This window comes from Aedes aegypti, chromosome 3, assembly GCF_002204515.2.
Source record: "Aedes aegypti strain LVP_AGWG chromosome 3, AaegL5.0 Primary Assembly, whole genome shotgun sequence".
NCBI classification, from domain to species: Eukaryota; Metazoa; Arthropoda; class Insecta; order Diptera; family Culicidae; genus Aedes; species Aedes aegypti.
Genome location: NC_035109.1, coordinates 215,056,802 through 215,077,995, shown reverse-complemented (window position 1 = coordinate 215,077,995; position 21,194 = coordinate 215,056,802). Strand labels below are relative to the sequence as shown.

At 38.0% G+C, this 21,194-nt stretch overlaps 1 protein-coding gene across 4 annotated transcripts in view; it reads left to right on the top strand.

Moving 5' to 3' along the window:
• The first annotated feature begins 1,387 nt into the window (after positions 1–1,387).
• LOC5570034 (somatomedin-B and thrombospondin type-1 domain-containing protein) overlaps positions 1,388–21,194 on the top strand; it is a 254,422-nt gene continuing 234,615 nt past the window's right edge. For 2 of the 4 annotated variants that reach the window (XM_021848703.1, XM_021848705.1), the window contains exon 1: positions 1,388–1,501. The gene's annotated coding sequence lies outside the window, so the exon portion shown is untranslated. Of the gene's footprint in view, positions 1,502–2,145; positions 2,268–21,194 lie in introns of all 4 variants that reach the window. The other 2 variants (XM_021848701.1, XM_021848702.1) reach the window with 2 other exon arrangements.

Below are 21,194 nucleotides of genomic sequence, written 5' to 3'. Positions count from 1 at the left end.
GACAATTTGAGGGAAAAAAAAGAAAATTTATGTAAACTTGACGATAAATGTTGGGTTTACATATTTTTTCTCATAGCTCTTCTATTTTTTGGAACAGTCGTTCTTTTAAGTGGGTTTATCATACTTGTGAAAAATGTTAGATATCTTTTTGTCTTGTTTGCATCGTATTTTATCAATATTTTTCAGCTGTGAATGGTTTTGCTATCATATTCTTAAAAAAACAAGTTATTTCAATTACAGTGACCCAATGTCACCCCCTCTATGGGGTGAGATTGGGTCATTTTTTATTCACTTGTGGTGCCGCTGTGAATAAACATTTTTCTTTAATATTTTAAACAGTTGTTAATGTACCATCAAAGTACATACACACCAAATATGAAGTTTATTGGAGTTAAATTGCGATAGTTATTCAATAAATAAATCGTACATATCCCATTTTGACCCATTCTCACCCCCAACGACGGTATCCCATGAAGCGGTTCTCAACCCTATCAACTCCACTTTCAATTTCCTACGAGCCGAATGGAATACATATGAAACATACATCGCTAGAAATCTTGGTTTTACATTTCGTTGCAAACAAAACTTGAACCGTGAATCTTGAACTAGCAGAACACATTGCCCTAGCCCGACAAACAAGATGGGGTTCAATATGCTTGTTATGACCACATTGCGCACCACAAAAAGGTAATCTTTTTGATATTTTTGTTTTTATAAGACTTTTTCCAATCGAAATCACATTTGCTTACTCTATAACAATTCCTGTGAAATTACCCATATGGTGTGAATAACGTTTGGAACTGGTGCATAGAATAAACCGTTTCGAAGCTTTTATTCTTCCAAACTTTACTCTAATTTTAACAACAATGTCAGTATTGTCGCTTTTTGTAGAATTGAAATGTCAAACCACGACATATTGTTTCCAGTCCTTATGTTTTAGTTTGATGCGGTTCTTGCGGATAATTAGATATTCAATAATGTTGCATACTTCCCACTGTAATAAAGGCTCCTAAAATACAAGAACGTCATAAAAATGCAACATTGCTCTCTCTCTCCTTCCAGAGCGCTAATAGAGAAATCTCACTCTCTGTTTATTTCTTATAAACATGCTTCATATGCTGCGGCGGTATAATGGTACACGGTGTAATGGACAATCCCATCGTATCTCCGTTAGCAGAATCCAATATCATGACTTTATGCTCAGTCGTTCTCTCCCTTTTTTCTCAGTCGAGAGCATCGGCAACCTATGCTCGGTTAGGAGGGCACCTTTTTCGAATGTAGAAGGCGACAACCACATGGGATGCAAAGGTGAGAAGTGAGCTTTTGGACGGCAGACAGAACCTTTGGGTCAATGGGAGTGATTTCTATGCTGGCGGGATGCGAAGGTTTGTCTCATTGTTCATCGGTGCGTGGTGCCGTGCGGTTGTGTTTTCTGCGGTTCTTACGATAGCCGATACTTTTTCCGGTCAATCGCCGAGGGATTTTTTATGTGTACTGTTAGGTACGAATTAAAGTTTTTTTGTTCTTGTTGTTTCAAGTTTTTCTGAAAATTGGATATACGCACTTGTTGAAGGGTTTCTATATGATGAAGTGAAATTTTCACAGAAGTTTGCAACTCTTTGGACCGAGTTGGAATTTTGTTTCCGGCGAATTCGTGACACTTCCAAGCGCGCAAAAGTTCAACGTTCCATCGCGGTTCATTTCTGTAGGGAGCTTCTGAAGAACAGAAAGTACATCGGCTCTGGAATTATTCGCATTTCGGTAGAGTGGTGGAAGAGTTAACATTTTCATAAAGAAACAGAACGTATTTTCTCGTGTCACAAGGATTAAATCGCAACGAAAATTGAAAGCACTTTCAGTGGCAACGGATTTGTAGGATAAATCTCTGTTTTTTTGTTCATGGGGCCATAACATGTTGCAGTTTCCTTTTTTGTGAATGTAAAGTGAGCGATGCGCTGCCTGCCACTAGTGTTTCATTCACAGAACAGGAGAAATAAAGAAGGAAAATTAAAATAAGCGACGTGTGAAAAACGGTGAAAAGTGAGTTTTCCTTCTTGTCTGTCGGTATCGGTTTAGTTAGCCGGCGTGGAATGGATACGGAACGAAGTGTATGGTTGTGTTTTATTACCGTGTTATTTGCACTAGGTGAAAATACAAACAAATAATGTTTTGAATACTTCAAGCCGAGCTTCCATATTTGTAGAGAGGGCCACCGCCATCGAAGACCGTTGCGAGCTGCTGCAGCAAATCCTGGTTTCACTTTTCCGGTATGTGTCAACAGAACTGAAAATATTTACTATTCGAACTGTGATTAAAGGTGTGGAGTGTGCGTAGCGCTACAATAATGGGAAGTGCTCAATTGATTTGAGAATATTTAAATTCATCATAAGCGGGATTCATAAAAAATAACAGTTGGGGATCTTATTAACACGCTAAGCTATAAGGACTGTTCATTTTATGAAGTGGACACTTTGTACATGCTATATATTTTTAATTTATTAATAAAATCGCAATCGGTTTTCGTTCAATCAATATTGTAAAACGTTGTGATAATTGAAGTTGATAGCTTTTAATTAAAATTCACACTTATAAGGCACAATGTTTAGAACGGTCGATTTTTGGTGGTTATCAAAATCAATGGTTATTAGAAATCGGCAGGAAAACTCGACTATCTATATTTTTGATTTTCAAAAAACGCGTGGTCTTCCAAAGCACCATCAATCAGAAGCCTGCCGCAAAATACCAAGTTATTTTTGGAGCAACAGTTTTCCAGATATCATAAATTCATTTTTCACTGATATTTAAAAAAAAATTGATGGAACTGATATGAGTACAATTTTTAGATCTAAAGTACGTCCTGATGGAAGTACTAATATAGTATTGATGTGGAAAATAACTTACGCCGTCAAAGTGTTGCTGATTTAATTCCCATGTCACATTGAAATAAGGGATGGGATTTTTTTGCATATTCTCAAAGTGCAATTTTAGCAGCTCTCATATTATTGATCGAAAACGGCGCCGACCAGGTCCTCACAGTCAGTTAGGAAGGGGAAGGAACATTATTGTGTAATGATCGTTGCTTCTAGAGACCGAGAATACCTCTGCATCTCCACAATCATCACGGGACAGGTGTGGTTAGTGAGGGAGGAAAAGATTTGGGAGTCACCTTTGGTCGGTGATGCGATCTAGGGCAAATACGACCATCACTTAAAACTAGTTTTGCATTTCTGTAACGCAGTAAAAATATATTGAAATAAATTATAAAAATGTCGACATTCAAAATATCGAACTATTCATAGGTTACTTTTAGGTTATGACGAAGACAGAAAGGTTTGTGTATTTCAAAATTGTATGTAACATAAAGAAGGGTACTGTTGACACATGTAATAACGAATCATTCAAAGTATGTTTGAAAATTAAAAAAAAACGTTACGTTGTAACAAAAAATGTCTTACGTCGACATTAATAATGTCGAACTATTCAAAGGTTATTTTTAAGCAATTGAGAAAACATAAAGGTATATTAGCTTTAAATGAAACACGAAAAAGTCGACACTTGTAGTGACAAATCATTCAAAGCTTATTTGAATATAACATAAAAGTACCTTTGCAACGATAAAAATGAATTATCATAAGCATGAAACGATCTCACCAGTAGTTCATCGTCAGCTGAACACGAAGCCTTTTGCACTTGAACAACACGAACCGAACACGATTGGTCTAGATTCCGTACCTCGTCCCTCCGGAACATCTGTTTTAAAATGAATTCTCTGTTTAACATTTATTTTCGCCATGTACATCGCTTAAATTTTGCATGCAATAAGCTCGCTTTCAAAAACAAAGGAGTTCCATTTATTTCCCACATAAATTGATCATTCAGTTATTTACGACGTTTTTCATAAAAGTTTCACTCAAGTTTTAATTTGTTTTGATTCACGCTTATGTCACTCAGTCTCTCAATATTACGTAGCATCGTAAGAGATCGAAGTGTGCAATGCTTCATAACGAACGCGAAAAATTTTCACTCCCGTGAATCTTTTCATTCAGTTGGGCTTCTTTGAGCCGAATATTGAATAAGTTTTTTTTTGCAATTTCTCATCGTAATAGGCTGTTTTTCATCACGTTAATCTGTCATGAAAAGGCCAACTTTCCTGTATGCAGTGCGGGAATTGTCATTACGCAACTGAAACCAGTGCTGTAATGATGCATTACGCAACGCTTTCTCAACTGTTTTGATTTGCATAATGAATCATTACAAAACAATTTTTCAGAAATTGTAAAATGATGGTGAATGAATTCCGATGGAATTTCTAATACCCTCAAGTGGCGATTGCAGCGAGGGACTCACCTCTTTCGAATTATTTTGTGAGTTTTTTTCCATAATATTAGGCGGAAAAGATACTTTTCATTATTTCGTTGGCAACATAATAAAATTGTTTGAGTTAAATCGTGTTGCTGCTCCTTGGTTCGATTTTAACGTTTCGGTTACGGAATACTCCTGTTGGAAAATATTGTCGCACCGCCACAAGACCGGACAGCCCACAACTCACTCACGTCGTACCTCAACTCGCCGCGATTTGAAACCGGATTTTTAGCATGGCGCTGCATTTTTACGTTTTTCATTAATACAGCGAACTATTCAGATATTAGTCGCGACGCTCAAGGACCGAAGATAAATTAATAAAAAAATGTGTTTGACTTGAATTAAAAAAATAAATAATGAGGTTCGTCCCTCTCTGTGTCGGCAAAAACTTTCATCATGAACACTCATCAAATGAAAATAAAAATATTCAATTTTTTTAATAAACAACAACTTTTCCACCACATATGTCAACATACATTTGTCTATGTTTGTAATGAAGCTATTAAAATAGATATATTTGAAATCAAAGTTTCATAAGTCGGATCACGACAACCGTAGAGATGTAGAGGTGATCTCGGTCTCTAGTTACAACAGTAGTCACACTAACATCCCTTCCCCTCCTCGTTGATCGTAAGGACGTGGCCGGCGCCGTTATTACCTTCATTATATTCTGAGCTCTCGAATTGTGCACATTGAGAATGGTTGGCTGTTCCCAAGCCCTGTTAAATGGTTCTCTGTGCAATTTCGTTATTTTGTATTTTGTTCTTTTTGTTTACATTCTTCCCGACCAGTGGATTGCAACAAAATCTTATCATAATTATATCAAAATTTATTGTAAATAACAAACTTTGTTTCATTTTTGCTAGAAAAAGTCTTGGTAGGTCAAAGAAACTATAACACGATTAAAACAAAATCAGTTATAATAACAAAGTCTATTCAAAAATTTGTTTTAGTTGAAAACATAATTATAAGACAGTTTGTTCTTCTTCGTAGGCATTAACGTCCATACTAGCACAGATCCTGCTTCTCAGCTTAGTGTTCTTATGAGCACTTCCACAGTTACTGAGAACTTTCTTTGCCAATGTTGCCATTTTCGCATTCGTATATCGTGTGGCAGGTACGATTATACTCTATGCCCAAGGAAGTCAAGAAAATTTCCATCACGAAAAGATTCTGGACCGATCGGGAATCGAACCCAGACACCTTTAGCATGGCTTTACTTTGTAGCCGCGGACTCTAACCACTCGGCTAAGGAAGGTCCCTGGGAAGATAGTTTGTTATGAGTATTATGAAAGCAATTTGATTCGAATGAAAATAACAAAATTTAATATGGAGAAGTATTGAACAGCATCTTATTAAGATATTTTAAGATCGAAACAATATCTGGTAAGTTTATTTACTGACCAACAAATCAATATTAACATGATATGACAGATAACGAAAATTGAAAATAATTTAAAAGCCAGCAAACCAGGATCGAGCCTTCGACCTTCAGATCTATACACAGAGAAGCTAACCAATTGGCTATGCCTATCAGTTGGAAGATCAAGGGAATAAGAGCATCATTTTCTTTGCTTTCTGAGACTACTTTTTGCTACTAGAGATTGTCCTGACGTCACACTGTTCAGTCCCGCCATTTTGCTGTTGAATGTGTTTCGTTTCATGTCAAAGAACTCATTTTGATCTTGCTTACATATTTTCAGATGTTGAGATTTATAAAATTTTTGAACATCTATTGAATATCAAATTGAGATATGCGATCATAATTTGTTCGTTTCAACATGTGAATTTGATTTTTACGTCTGCCGGGTTGCCCTATAAGGGTTCCAAATTGGTCTTATAAGGACTCATACCAGATAAAAAAATAACCATCAAAAATCACATAGAGGGTATTCGAGCCAACTGTCCCCTCAAAATGTAAAAAATTTCCGAAAATTTTGAAGGAGGGATATAATATTTGTATAAGCCTTTCAATCAGAGTTGCACAATATCAGTCATATCAACTGATGGCCTAAAACTATCAATATCACTATCGAGCTATTTATATCATCATTTGATTTTAAAATCAACAGCAGTGAAGCGACACCGCCCTCTAGATCATAATTACTGCAGAATGAATGATTATGTGGTAATTATCCAAAAAATATTTGTTAGCTTCTCTGTGTATAGATATAGATAAACTTGCCATATATTGTTTCGATCTTAAAACATCTTAATAAGATGCTGTTCAATACTTCTCCATATTAAATTTTGATCTTTTATTTCTTCCAATAGCTGATTATGATCCTCAGTAATTACTTTTCAAGGTCAACTTTTCCAGCCTGCTTGGGAAATGAGGTACCATTAGTACCACTAGAGGAGCACCTAAAGGAAAACAGCTAAAGCATTCTGAAAAAAAAATGATAGGGGTCATGCACAAATTACGTCACGCTCCAAGGGGGGGGAGGTGGTCAAGCCAAGCGTGACAAGCCTTACAAAATTTTCGGAGGACTCATACAAAAAGTGTTACCAAAGGGGGGGGGGAGGGGTCGAAAAAGTTGAAATTTAGCGTGACATAATTTGTGTACCATCCCATATATGTGATTTAAACGTATTTAATCTAAAAAGATTAGTTTCATTTCATTGAGCAAAAATTTTTATGTCAGGCCTGAGCTGAAAGAGGCATCTAAAATAAATATATTTGTTTTTTTTTTTCGCCAAATATTTAAAAATTAAATTTTACACATTGAATGTCTTAAAATATTCGGGCGGAAAAATGGGTTTTGTTCAATTTAAAGATTTTAACAAATAAATATAACATAAAATAACAAATAAGTATAACAAAAAATATGCAAAGAAAAAAAATTAAGTAAAAACTGTTCTGAGCACAATGTATAGGAAAATTTTCGCCGGCAGGTATTTTCAACTTTTCAGTTACAGTATCTCAACTAAAACTCTGAACTTCCCATAAACGGTTCCAGGTCATTTGGCCGAAAGGGTCATTTGTGGTTATAGTGAATTAGCATACATTTGCAATGAATTTTAAAGCTGAATTTCAAAAAACTTATTTCGCTTATTCTTGAAGAAGGATAAATCATCATTGATTTACAAATAATAAGCTCTTTAGTGTTAAGAAACAGTCATTGCTGAAAGCATAGCAATTTCTCACTTCTTTGCTAGCAGTAATAGCTGCCAGCATTGCGTTTGTATGTAGTAAGTTTTTAACAGTAAGTAAAACGGTTTACGGTTCGTCCTTTTGCAGGATCGGTTTGCTTCGATTCCTCGAATCGTACAGAGTAAATTATTTCATAGCTCCAGCAACCTCAAATTTTGGCTTCTTTTTTTCACAACGAAGAAACAGTGAGCTTCTTTGACGTAAGTGTTCACCGAGTCGTTCGGTTTACTGATATACACAGGCAATGGTGTATAGTTCAGTTCACACGTTGAAATCTTAAACTTGGAGGAGAATGACATCTTGTCTAAGTTAATCATTGAGTTAAAAAACTATGCTTTGAGTAAGAATCTTTATGAACGTATTATACGCCTTAATTCTAATAACTTTTAAAAATAATACTCTCATGAAAGAACAGCCTATGATCAAACATAGGAAAAATTTCTTATAAAAACTTGAGCAAGTTTAATGAAAATAATCGTTATATCAGTATTACTACAAAGAACAGCCAATGATTTAAAGGAAGAAAAATTTTCAATCAAAATAAAAGCTAAAAGTTTGCCAATTGCAACGAAACCAGTTGCAATTGCAACTCGAAAGAATATCCTAGGTATAAAATAATAAAAAAATGTGATGAAATCATTGAATAACACTTGAAACCCTAGTACACCGTTGGTAATCCCGATCACACCATCCACCAGCTTAGAGTCTTGATGCGATATGGAGAGTTCACAACTTCCTGAATTAACGAGTCGATTTTATCACTTCTTTATTAGATATTGGGCCACACTTATGAGTCCTACACATCAGTGTTGTACCTAGCAATTTGAAACGGCATTTAGCCAAACGACCCGTTCGGCCAAATGGTATTCGGCCTAATGGCGTTCGGCCAAACGGTCGGACACCTCCATAATCATATCCGAGGTTCAAGAAAATTCGACAATGATTTTGACAGAAAATAAACTGTGTTTCGAAAATTAGATCGATTCATCGAAACATGGGGGAGAGAAATCGATTCCAAATTTTATTACGTCAAGATCAGCCTAGATTCTGCTGTCACGAACTGGTCTGTGTGCGCCACCTTCTAGAATTATGGACTAACCTGATAGAAGCCCGTAATTGATTGAAGCATATTTTTGCATATTATTTAAGGTGACAATAAGCAGATAAGGTTTAGTTTCTCCACATCCATAAGTAATGTCACAGCAACACTGAAAAATGGAAGTTCAATGCATAGAGAAATGAAGCCCTTTTTATAGTTTGTCCAAAAAAAATTGAAGCAACCCAACTAAACGAAACTACCGTTTTAATTCATATTACGTACAGCTTCAAATTCCGGACACTCTACTTTGTATGGGAAACATTTCACACGAAATGTTTCAATTTTTGCCGTTCAAAAGTTCTCATTTTTGAGACTATTTTTTATAAGCGTTTTGATAAGATTTGACTTTTCTATTTATTAATTTCATGAGTTGTCCGGAATTCGAATCGAAGTATGACATTTTTTTTTATCGGTTACATATCACGTATGTTTTTACTTCATATATTTTGTGAAGCATTGTCTGCAAACTGAAGATAAAAGATCAATTTTTGTTTGAGTCGAATGAAATTTCGGGACAATAAAACGAAAATAAGTGGTTCACGGTGCTCCAATAATCGTTATTATCAAATGAAATATACCATTCAAACGGTAGTCGGTAGTTGATTCCTGACGTTGTTATGCATCTCTGAGACGAATTTGAAAAAAATCCTAAATCAGAATTTTGAATTACGTCCTTTTGAAACTTATATGATAGAAATCACATGGTGTTTGCTACTTAACTTGTCTAAACAAACAAATTATAATAATACTTTGTAGTTTTTATCTGGTTAAGGATATTGTATTTTTTTTATTCATTTATCAAGACCGACATTTCAAAAGGGCCAATGCTTTGTTTTGTTATTACTAGTCAGCCAATACATGAAAAATGATATCTACTAATCTAATTCCTGATAGTGATTTTAAGAAATAGTCCAATGCATGCAAATGTGCATGAATCATTCTTGGCCATGATATTTAGATACGCCCTTTTGGAGTGTATGGAAAGAATATTGCATGGTGAATTCCGTTCAATCTACAATCATCGGTTAGGTGCATACATAATCATTACACCTTTGCGGTTGTTCTTATTTCATTCAATTTGGCAAGTTGCATAAAATTTACTCGTACACATATTGTCTTGACTGACATTAGAAAAGGGCCAAAGTGTAATTGAAATATATACAAATCATTGTAGCTGAACAATGACCGTATCAAAGTTGATCGAAACACTCGAACATTACATATCTGTATTTATATTATTTTTATTATCTGTATTCTAATCAATTCTACTCTATAAAAATTCATTCTATTCTGATCCACCCTACTTGTTCTTAAACATATTATTACAAATGGCCACTGTTGTAATCAACAACTGCGGTCAAACCATTGGTATGGTACACTTTCGATGTTTGTACTACTTTATAGTGCTGACAGATCACTCTGCACAGACTCTGACTCCTAATCCGTGCTTGATAGAATCATTTAGATTTAAGTGGAGTTGTTAGAATCATTTAGATTGGAGACTGATTTGGAAGAATTGAGAACTATTATTTAATATATCAAACATATGATAGAATTTTCAACATTCTCATCAAGAAACTTCCAGAGAGTAGCTGGTCTTTCTTGGTTTGTATTTTTAACAAATGCTTCCAATTAGCATATTTTCCTGAGAAATGGTAAAGTGCCAAGGTTGTAACAATTTTAAAACTGAACGGAAATCCTTCAGAAGCTTCCAGCTATCGTCCAATCAGCTGGCTTTCCTCCATCAGTAAAATTTTCGATAAGTTCATTTGGTGAACAGAATGGTGGTCCACATCAACGAAAATTCAATTTTTGCCAATGAACAGTTCGGATTCCGACATGGACATCCGACTACTCATCAAATTGTATTCGCTTCAACAAATCTGAAGGCTATTCTACTGGTTTTGCTCTCCTAGACATAGAACTCCAACAAACATTGTTAGAATAAACCAAAGTCTCTCAAATCGTACACTTCAGGCTAATTATCAGAACTGCAAGTCTGAAAGACTTCCTGTAAGAGCTGGTGTTCCTCAAGGCAGCGTTTTGGGACCAATATTATACAATATTTTCACATCTGACTAACCTGAGTTACCTCAGGGATGTCAGAAAATCTTTGATTGTGGATGACCCAGGCTTCTCTTGCCAAAGGACAAAGTCTGCGTGTCATCTGTAGTAGATTGCAAAGAAGTTGCAAGTGATTTTTGTTTTCATAATTGCAAAAATGGAATATTTCTTCCTAATGCTTACAAAACTCAATGTAACATGATCGTCTAAATTTAAAATGTATTCGATTGAAAAATAAGCGATTTGTCGTTGATATTTCAGTTTATTTTGATGCTCCAAATATGTGCATGAAAATAAACTGATATTTACAACATATTTTTAGTTGTGTAGGGTGATGTCGTCGGCGTAGCCAACAATTTAAGCACCCGTCGGAAGGGGTAGCCTTCCATAGCATCGGGCCCTTGAGAACTTGAGGTACTCCAGCGGTAATTCGAAAGCTTTTCTGCCCCTTTCAAAAAGCCATATGTAGCATGACAAAATGCATTGAATTCTATATTACGGGTCCCTTTATGAGATCTGACCAGGGATTCCCATTGTTACATTTTTGTTTTTCATTTGTAGCACCGTGTGATTCATTCATAACTGCCTGCCTAACTTCTCAATATATATGACGTTTAAATTAAATAAAGTAGTCGAAGCTCTTATTCATTGGACCATCATTTCTTATTGCTTTTTATCTTGTGCATACTCTTCATCGCACACGCAAACGTTACTCAAAGAGATAAACTTCAATTGTACCTATCCTCCGGTTTACGGATAGAAGTAGAAAGGAAAGATTATGTTCGTTTACAGGTGATATTTATTTGCATAATGCATCAGGCACGTACATACGCCGATTGACTGTTGACAGAAGCGATTTCTGAATCCACCGGATGGCTCTGAAATCAGCGGTGAGCATGTCAAACCGAATGGATGGTTAGTTAGTTAGTTAGATGAGTGCAACCATGCGTTAAAGTCTTGAGCCGTTGGCCGTGAGAAATACGTTCACATTTCAGTTCCATGTTTGCGAGTGTTTGCTTGATTTGAAATCGATGAACTCATCAGCGCGTGTATTATCCTTGGCACGTTTTGTGTACGCGTCGAGGGATGGAACCTGATTGATTGATGCACGACGGGCTGAAGCTTCTCGGAAACAGACGTATGGTTTCTGTGCTGAAATGTTTGCGGAGAATTGAGCCCGGTATCAGGGACATAGTCATTCTACTTCTATTGCTGCTTGTGAACTTTTCTGAATAAAAACCAATTCAGCAGAACTTGTCTAATAACTCAATGTTAGCAGTGATGTAGCATGCAGTTGGCCGGGTTGGTCCTCGCCATGGACGCTAGCCTCCAGAGATCCGCCAAAATGAGTAACGCACTTGGTAAAATTTTGAAAGAGACATATCTCATATGGTTCCTGCAGCAGTCAGTACAGGTAGTATCGGGAAAATACCGGTACCCGAGCAGATGCGAAGTATTGACAATCAAAACGGGATTGATTGACATATAAGATCATATATCAGAAGACGATATCAAAATTTTATTCCTGAAAATTATTTACCAAATGAAAGTTTGATGTTTACAAATCTAATCAATAACTTGTAGCTATTGGTCCGATCTTACAAAAGTTAAATATGATATGCTTAATAAGATGGTACAAAAAATCATTTTAGCTCCTCACCGCTCATTCAATTCTAGATCAAATTCTGAGTATCCTCCCAATAGTTGAGCTCATTTGGATGAAAACTGAGACTGCACAAATTGAAGTTTGTATGGGAAGTAATCAAGCAATTCATTTAATCGGTCACAGTGTTTGCCCATGTACCCCTAAGGGTAAGAGCTACGCTAATAGTGTTAGAACTTTGACGAAGACCGTACTTAAATTAGACGAGTCAGTAATTAGTTCTTCTTCTTTCTTCTTTCTGGCGTTACGTCCCAACTGGGACAAAGCCTGCTTCTCAGATTAGTGTTCTTATGAGCACTTCCACAGTTATTAACTGAGAGCTTTCTTTGCCGATTGACCATTTTTGCATGTGTATATCGTAAGGCAGGTACGAAGATACTTGTATGCCCTGGGAATCGAGAAAATTTCCTTTACGAAAAGATCCTCGACCAGTGGGATTCGAACCCACGACCCTCAGCATGGTCATGCTGAATAGCTGCGCGTTTACCGCTACGGCTATCTGGGTTATTGATTTAAAACCAATTGGAAATTCCTCAACAGTGCTCATTCACCAGGCAACATTGCTGCATCTGGCGCGAAAGATAGTATATGCAAATCATGGCTACATATCCAGTGATGCCTGCAGAGCAGCTCAATTATTATAGTCGAAGATCTTCAACCTATAAAAAAATCAACAACTATTTACTTAGGCGTCTGATTAAAAAAAGGTCTTCCTTGTAGCTGACAAATATATCCAACAGTATCAGAGAAGTTCTAACCCCTTAGAGAACATGAGCAAACACTATGGCCAATTGAATGAATCATTTGCATTTCCCATAGTAATTCTCGTCAGAACCTATCGTGGCGCCAACATTGACTCCGACCACTACCTGGTGATGGTGAAACTGCGCCCAAAACTATCCGTCATCAACAATGTACGGTACCGACGCCCGCCCCGGTACAATCTCGAGCGGCTGAAACAACCGGATGTCGCCAATGCGTACGCGCAGCATCTTGAGGCAGCGTTGCCGGATGAGGGCGAGCTCGATAGGGCCCCTCTTGAGGACTGCTGGAGGACAGTCAAAGCAGCCATTAACGACGCTGCCGAAAGCGTTGTCGGATATGTGGAACGGAGCTCAAGAAACGATTGGTTCGACGAGGAGTGCCAAGAGGTTTTAGAGGAGAAGAATGCAGCGCGGGCTGCAATGCTGCAGCATGGTACGCGGCAAAACGTGGAACGATACAGACTGAAGCGGAAACAGCAAACCCGCCTATTCCGGGACAAAAAGCGCCGCCTGGAAGAGGTGGAATGCCAAGAGATGGAGTTGCTGTACCGTTCTCAAGAAACGCGGAAGTTCTATCAGAAGCTCAACACATCCCGCAAAGGCTTCGTGCCGCGAGCTGAGATGTGCCGGGATAAGGATGGGAGCATCTTGACGGACGGACGCGAGGTGATCGAAAGGTGGAAGCAGCACTACGATGAACACCTGAATGGCGCAGAGAACACAGGCACAGAAGGTCAGAACTGCAAAGGCGATGGCAACGTCAGCACAGCGGACAGCGGAAATCAACCAGCTCCCACGATGGGGGAAGTTAAGGATGCCATTCAACAGCTCAAGAACAACAAAGCCGCTGGCAAGGATGGTATCGGAGCCGAACTCATCAAGATGGGCCCGGACAGGTTGGCCGCTTGTCTGCATCGGCTGATAGTCAGAATCTGGGAAACGGAACAGCTACCGGAGGAGTGGAAGCAAGGCGTTATATGCCCTATCTACAAAAAGGGCGACAAACTGGAGTGTGAAAATTATCGTGCAATCACCATCCTAAACGCCGCCTATAAAGTGCTATCCCAGATTCTCTTCCGTCGTCTATCACCTATAGCAAACGAGTTCGTGGGAAGTTATCAAGCAGGTTTCATCGACGGCCGCTCGACAACGGACCAGATCTTTTCCGTGCGGCAAATCCTCCAGAAATGCCGTGAGTACCAGGTCCCTACGCACCATTTGTTCATCGATTTCAAGGCGGCATACGATAGTATCGACCGCATAGAGCTATGGAAAATCATGGACGAGAACAGCTTTCCCGGGAAGCTCACAAGATTGATCAGAGCAACGATGGACGGTGTGCAAAACTGCGTGAAGATCTCGGGCGAACACTCCAGTTCGTTCGAGTCTCGGCGGGGACTACGACAAGGCGATGGACTTTCGTGCCTGTTGTTCAATATTGCGCTTGAAGGTGTCATGCGGAGAGCCGGACTTAACAGTCGAGGCACGATTTTCACGAGATCCGGACAATTTGTTTGCTTCGCGGACGACATGGATATTATTGGGAGAAAATTTGAAACGGTGGCAGATTTGTTCACCCGCCTGAAACGCGAAGCAACAAGAGTCGGGCTAATGGTGAATGCGTCGAAAACAAAGTACATGCTGGTTGGCGGAACTGAGCGCGACAGGACCCGCCTAGGAAGCAGTGTTACGATAGACGGGGATACCTTCGAGGTGGTGGACGAGTTCGTCTACCTCGGATCCTTGTTGACGGCTGACAACAATGTTAGTCGGGAAATACGAAGGCGCATCATCAGCGGAAGTCGTGCCTACTATGGGCTCCAGAAGAAACTGCGGTCAAGAAAGATTCACCCCCGCACCAAATGCACGATGTACAAAGCGCTCATAAGACCGGTAGTCCTCTATGGGCATGAGGCGTGGACTATGCTCGAGGAGGACTTGCAAGCTCTTGGGGTTTTCGAACGCCGAGTGCTAAGGACGATCTTCAGCGGCGTGCAGGAGAACGGCGTGTGGCGGCGAAGGATGAACCACGAGCTCGCTCAACTCTACGGCGAACCCAGTATCGTGAAGGTAGCTAAAGCTGGAAGGATACGCTGGGCAGGGCATGTTGCAAGAATGCCGGACAACAACCCTGTAAAGATGGTGTTCGCCACGAATCCGGTCGGAACAAGAAGGCGTGGGGCGCAGCGAGCTAGGTGGATTGATCAGGTACACCAGGACCTGGAGAGCGTGGGTCACAGTCGAGGATGGAGAGAAGCGGCCATGAACCGAGGAAATTGGCGAAATATTGTTGGCGAGGCTTTATCAAGATAATTGATGTAAAGCCAAATAAGTAAGTAAGTAAGTAAGTGAGTATAGTAATTCTCATACAAACTTTGAAAGCTTGTGTCAGTTTTCATCCAAATGAGCTCAAATTTTGGAAGAACACTCAGAATTTGATTTAGAATCAAATGAGCGGTGTGGAGCAAAAACGATTTTTGAACCACCTTGATGCTTATGTTATTCCAGGAGTACCGTTTTGATTCATATTACGGACAGCTTCAAATTCCGGACGCTCTATTTCATATGGGAAACATATCACACGAAATGTTTCTATTTTTGCCGTTCAAAAGTGCTCACTTTCGAGGCTCATTTATATAAGCTTATTTTACAGATATTTATAATTCCCAAATGCCTTAGGCGTCTCTTTAGTGGCTTGAAGATTTCAATTGATGATTTGACTTTTCTTTTTATGATTTTCATTTGCTGTTCGGAATTCGAATCAAAGTGTCCGGAGTATGAGGCAAAAGTGAGGAAACGTCCGAAATAAGAATCATGAAAAGGCCACACAATTCTATTTATTTAAAATTGTTCATGTGGCGGAATCAAAATCTTCGCCCACCATTCGAAAGTTAAGTTGAGAAGGCTTGATAACGCGAAGGAATCATACAGAATGGTTTATTCTACATGCTTTTAGATTAGTTATAAGTCACTGAGAAGTGTCCGTAAAATGATTCAACACGGTAAATTTCAGATAACATATCCAGATCATTTATCTCTTATACCTCAAGTCGATATAACTTTAAACTATCCATATTAAAATTCGCTTAAACTTTTTTTTTTCAAATAAACCGATAAATTATACTGTATTTTTTCATATTTGACAATCATACATTTTACAGAAAAACATAATTTTTTGAAAAATAATACTTTTCAATAAGGCAGCATCCATTAATTACGTAACGCTAAAATTGGAAATTTTTGACCCCCTCCCCCCTCCGTAACGCTTTTTGTATGAAATAAATCAAATTTTTGTATGAGCCGTAACGCTTGAGCGTACTCCCCCCCTCCCCCTAGAGCGTTACGTAATTTGTGGATGCCGCCTTATGATTTATCGTTTACGGCAAACAAGCCGAGTGGATGTTTTAACTAGGTACCGAAAAAACTAAACATGACATATACTTTGCTACTTGCATAAATGGACAAATTGGACTAAATAAATGCGAAAAAATTACACGTCTTCTCGTTGAGAATCGAATTTCTTTTTTTTTTTCTTCAAAAAAAGTTGCGATTTGCCAAAGAGAGCAAATTGATTATTGAGTTGAAATCTTATTCAGGATAACTTCTGCGTTCACGAGGGTTCTTGTGGCGTAGGAGTAACGCGTCCTATCTAGCGAACAGGGAGTCGTGAGTTCGATTCTCACCATTGTTCATTTGATCCACTTTCAGAGTATGTGCAATGTTTGTGTCTAGAAAATATTACTAATTAAAAAATAGAATGCTTACTACATCCTTTAGAAAAATCAACCTTCCGACTATCAAGTGATTTGCCACCACCAGAACTGCTATGTTTTTATGAGCAGTCTGTTTACAATTCCAACATCGTGATTCCTGAAATGTCAAGAAAATAAGGTCACATTCGTTTTTTTTTTGAAAATTCAACATTCATTATGCTGTTTACTGTGTAATAGTTTTATTTTGGCGATGGTTTTGTAAGATAGACTGTATTTTGCTGTTGCTGGAGTACAAAAGAGGTTACTTTATTTCCTACACGCTTCTTTTCAAATTCTTAAAGCTACACGGCAACGCGTATCTACTCAAACTTGAGTTGTTTCAACGCAAAACCTTAGTTGTGCCCAATAACCCAAATTTGGTTAAATTTGCAAGGCCTTCTATAGGAACTTTGTCTTTTAAGCCATAAGAAAAATTTATTTAAATTTGAGTGCTTCGTTTTAGCTCAAGCAGAAAGTTCGCCTCTTTTGCGTACCTAGTTGTTTTTTTTTTCTCGATAAAATTTGCACGCGTTCTGCTACACAAGGCGAAAGTTCGTTTATTGTTTTCTCCGTTACCAGTTTTTTGTGCTTCTCTGGTGTTTTCAAAACTCTGGGTCGTCATAGACTATTGGGCCAAAGAGTGGCATTTAAAAACTTCGGCTCAGCTTCGGAAGGTAAAGGGAGATACTTCTGGTTGGAAAGAGCTCTCCTTGCTCCGCGACCAGAATATAATTTCGCGCCTTAGGACCGGACATACACGTTTTGCGTATAACTTTAATAGCAGATCCTTCCGTCAAGAGTGTGAACAATGCGGTCTACACAACTCAGCGGAACATGTAATCTGTCACTGCCCTCTGTACGAACTCCACAGAAGTACTAATAACATTCCCGGAAGCATCCGCAATGCCCTCGCAAATGACCCCGCATCATTGGCGGCCCTAATTTGCTTCCTTAAGGAAGCCAGACTCTACTCCCGTACATGACAACTCTACAACCTGACCCCAACTCAATCCACGTCAGAGAATACCTAGGTTTGGACGACCGGTGGGTCCCTGAAGACCTCTCCTTCGGGGGTAAGTCCCATCCAACTAATGTAACTCCATACGCAACCGCACGATCATTTCAATGAACCTGCAAGAATCTTCACACTGATACGACCGGTGGGCTCCCCGAAGATTCCGTTTTCGGCGGTAAGACCCATCCAACAACAAAGTCATCAATCGCAACCATGCCAATGGAATTTTATGAAAAGAGTGATTCCAAGCAACAGCACCAAAATTTGGTAAATTTTTTAATTCATTTTTTTCTATTGAGCTGAAACCTTGCACAGTTTTCCAGTTCCATCTAAATCGTCATTTTCCGATATCAAATCTTCAAGTTGAGTCACGACTAACTTTTCAAAAGGGTGTATGTGAAAATGGTTCAAAAATATTCAAAAAGCTGCACAGCAAAAACGGTTCGTTCGATTGTTAGACAACTAAAGAAACAAAGTTAGACAACTAAATAAAGATTCAAAAAAAAAATACAAACAGTAAAAAAAAATTTTTTTTTGCATTAAAAAACATAATTTTTGACACAAAAACTCAAATATCTCAAAACCCTATCGGAATTCCAACGTAATTTTTTGAGGGAAAACGGTCCATTATATTAGCTATCTACCATAAAAATTTGGTGATGGTAAAAAAGTTATGACATTTCAAACATGTCACAATTTTCACATTTAGTAGAAAAAAAAAATTTTTTGTTCGGTGTAAATTATTACGGGAACCGCAGTTTGTTGCTGATTTTATTGTTAAGGGCCTTGCGTGAATTAAACAAGTCGTTTTCATGTATTCATTAGTATTATGTATATCTATATAAATAAAAATGGAATGATGTTTGTATGTCACGAAATGGCTTACGAACGGGTCAACGGATTTGAATGATTCTTTCTCAGTTTTATTTGTCAAGGGTTCCGACGTGTTTGTGTGCATAAAAATCCCAGGATATTCACCGGTAAAGTAGAAAAAACGAGCGCGAACGAAACTGTCATTTTATATGGGACGATCAAAAGCGTTTTTCAACAGCCTACTTGATGGCAAGACGAAGTTTGCCGGGACCACTAGTTATATGTATAAATATTATGTATATGTATAAATATTATATGTATATGTATTAGAGTGGTTCAAAAAATCGTTTTTGCTCCACACAGCTCATTCGATTCTAGATCGAATTCTGAGTGTCCTCCCAAAGTTTGAGCTCATTTGGATGCAAACTGAGACTGCACAAGCCCTTTAAAGTTTATATGGGGATTACTATGAGAAACGCAAGCAATTCATTCAATCGGTCATAGTGTTTGCCCATGTGCTCTTGGGGATAAGAGCCACGTTGATACTGTGAGATACATTTATCAGCTACAACTTTGCCGAAGACCGTTTTCAAATCCGACGCCTCAGTAATTAGTTATTGATTTATATCCAGTCACAAATTCTTCAGCAGGGCTTATTTAACTTCTGAACAGGCAACATTGCTGCACCTGGCGCGAAAGATAGCACGCACAAATCATGGCTACTATGTTTTACTGCATATATCCAGTGATGCCTGCAGAACAGCCCAATAATTATAGCCAAAGTTTTACAACTCATTCAAAAATCAATAACTAATTACTTGGGCGTCCGATTTAAAAACGGTCTTCGGCAAAGTTGTAGCTGCTTTTTATATCTCACAGTATCAACGTAGTTCTAATCCCCAAGAGCACATGGGCAAACACTATGGCCGAATGAATGAATTGCTTGCGTTTCCCATAGTAATTTCCATATAAACTTTAAAGGGCTTGTGCAGTCTCAGTTTTCATACAAATGAGCTCAAACTTTGGGAGGACACCCAGAATTTGATCTAGAATCGAATGAGCGGTGTGGAGCAAAATCGATTTTTTGAACCACACTAATATGTATATATGTATAAATTAAAATGAATTAACAGATTACACGAAAATAATTTTTTTTACCAGGATATTTTTTTTAGAGTATGATCGATGAGTTTCTAAATGTTATATATAAACTTTAAACGTTTTGGATTTGGGTATGCGTTATGAGATCATGAAAACATTTTATTAATACTTATATATTTATTTATTGTTATTCAATTTTTTTACAATATCGAACACTTTTGCATCATTATCAGTACAGTTCGAGTATAGTTTTGCTTTAATTTTATTTTCTGACAATGGAATGAAACAGTGAAATTTTTGGGTTCCTTGGATCGTTTTCGCGTTATTATATTGCTCGCTGAGCTCTGATGCCGTTAATTCGTACTCTTCAGTAGTAGTAAAACAAAATGATAATTTTGTTAAATCTTCTTCTTTTCTGCGATTCGCCCAATCAAATAGTTCTTTTGCAGTTTTAATTGGATGCTCACGTTCTTTGGCTAAACTTGCTCTTGTGGCCATGCGCTTTATGGTTCCTCCATTAGCATCACAAGGACCTTTGCCATGTGACGTAGCAAAGAAATGCCATTCTGCATCAATTCCGTACTTTGATTTAAATTGACATAGGCTCGAAAAATTCTTACGGTTTTTGTACTGCGATGCTGCTCCATCAGACATGAAATATATCTTTCTGATTTCTTTATCCTTATCAACGCGTAAAAAGTTAATCATTTTGGCAATGAACAAATTTACAGATACTGAGTCGTGTCTTTAATCTTCGGAAATTACAATAAAACTAAAATGTTCAATTTGCGTACTTCCATTGAAATAAATAACGAATGGATGAATTGTAGCTTGTTGTACGTTCCAGTGATGGGACTGCACTTCATCTTGCAATACAAAGCTATAGTTTTCAGAAAAATCACAAATGACTAAAAATTCACCATCTTGTAATGTATTTTTCGTATTTTTTAAAAAGCGGGATTGCTCTGTTTTAATAAAGTCGTGAGGAATTAAACTTTCTAATTTCAAGCAAAAAAATGACACAAACTCATCTACAGGTTTTACAATAGTTTCTAGGTCACACCTATCCGTGGTCACCCATTGCTCAAATGATAACTGATCAATATAATTTTCTTCAAACTCAGCGAATAAAGTATTTTCCAATGATGAAGAATCTGGACAATCCGAACAAGATCGTAGATAGCAATTTGTGTCTACGACCTTCAGGTATTTTCAAAACACCGTCGGCTGGTTAAGCCGTAATAGACATGACAACCCTAGTTGAGTAAATTTGAGCGGCGATCTCTCTATCGCAAAAGGGGTCGATATGACGAGATACGACCACGTCGAAAGCCGGACCCATACTAACCATCTCATTGAGCCAATGTTGGCTTATGAGTAGTGTGGCACAAACAAGGCAACAGTGCG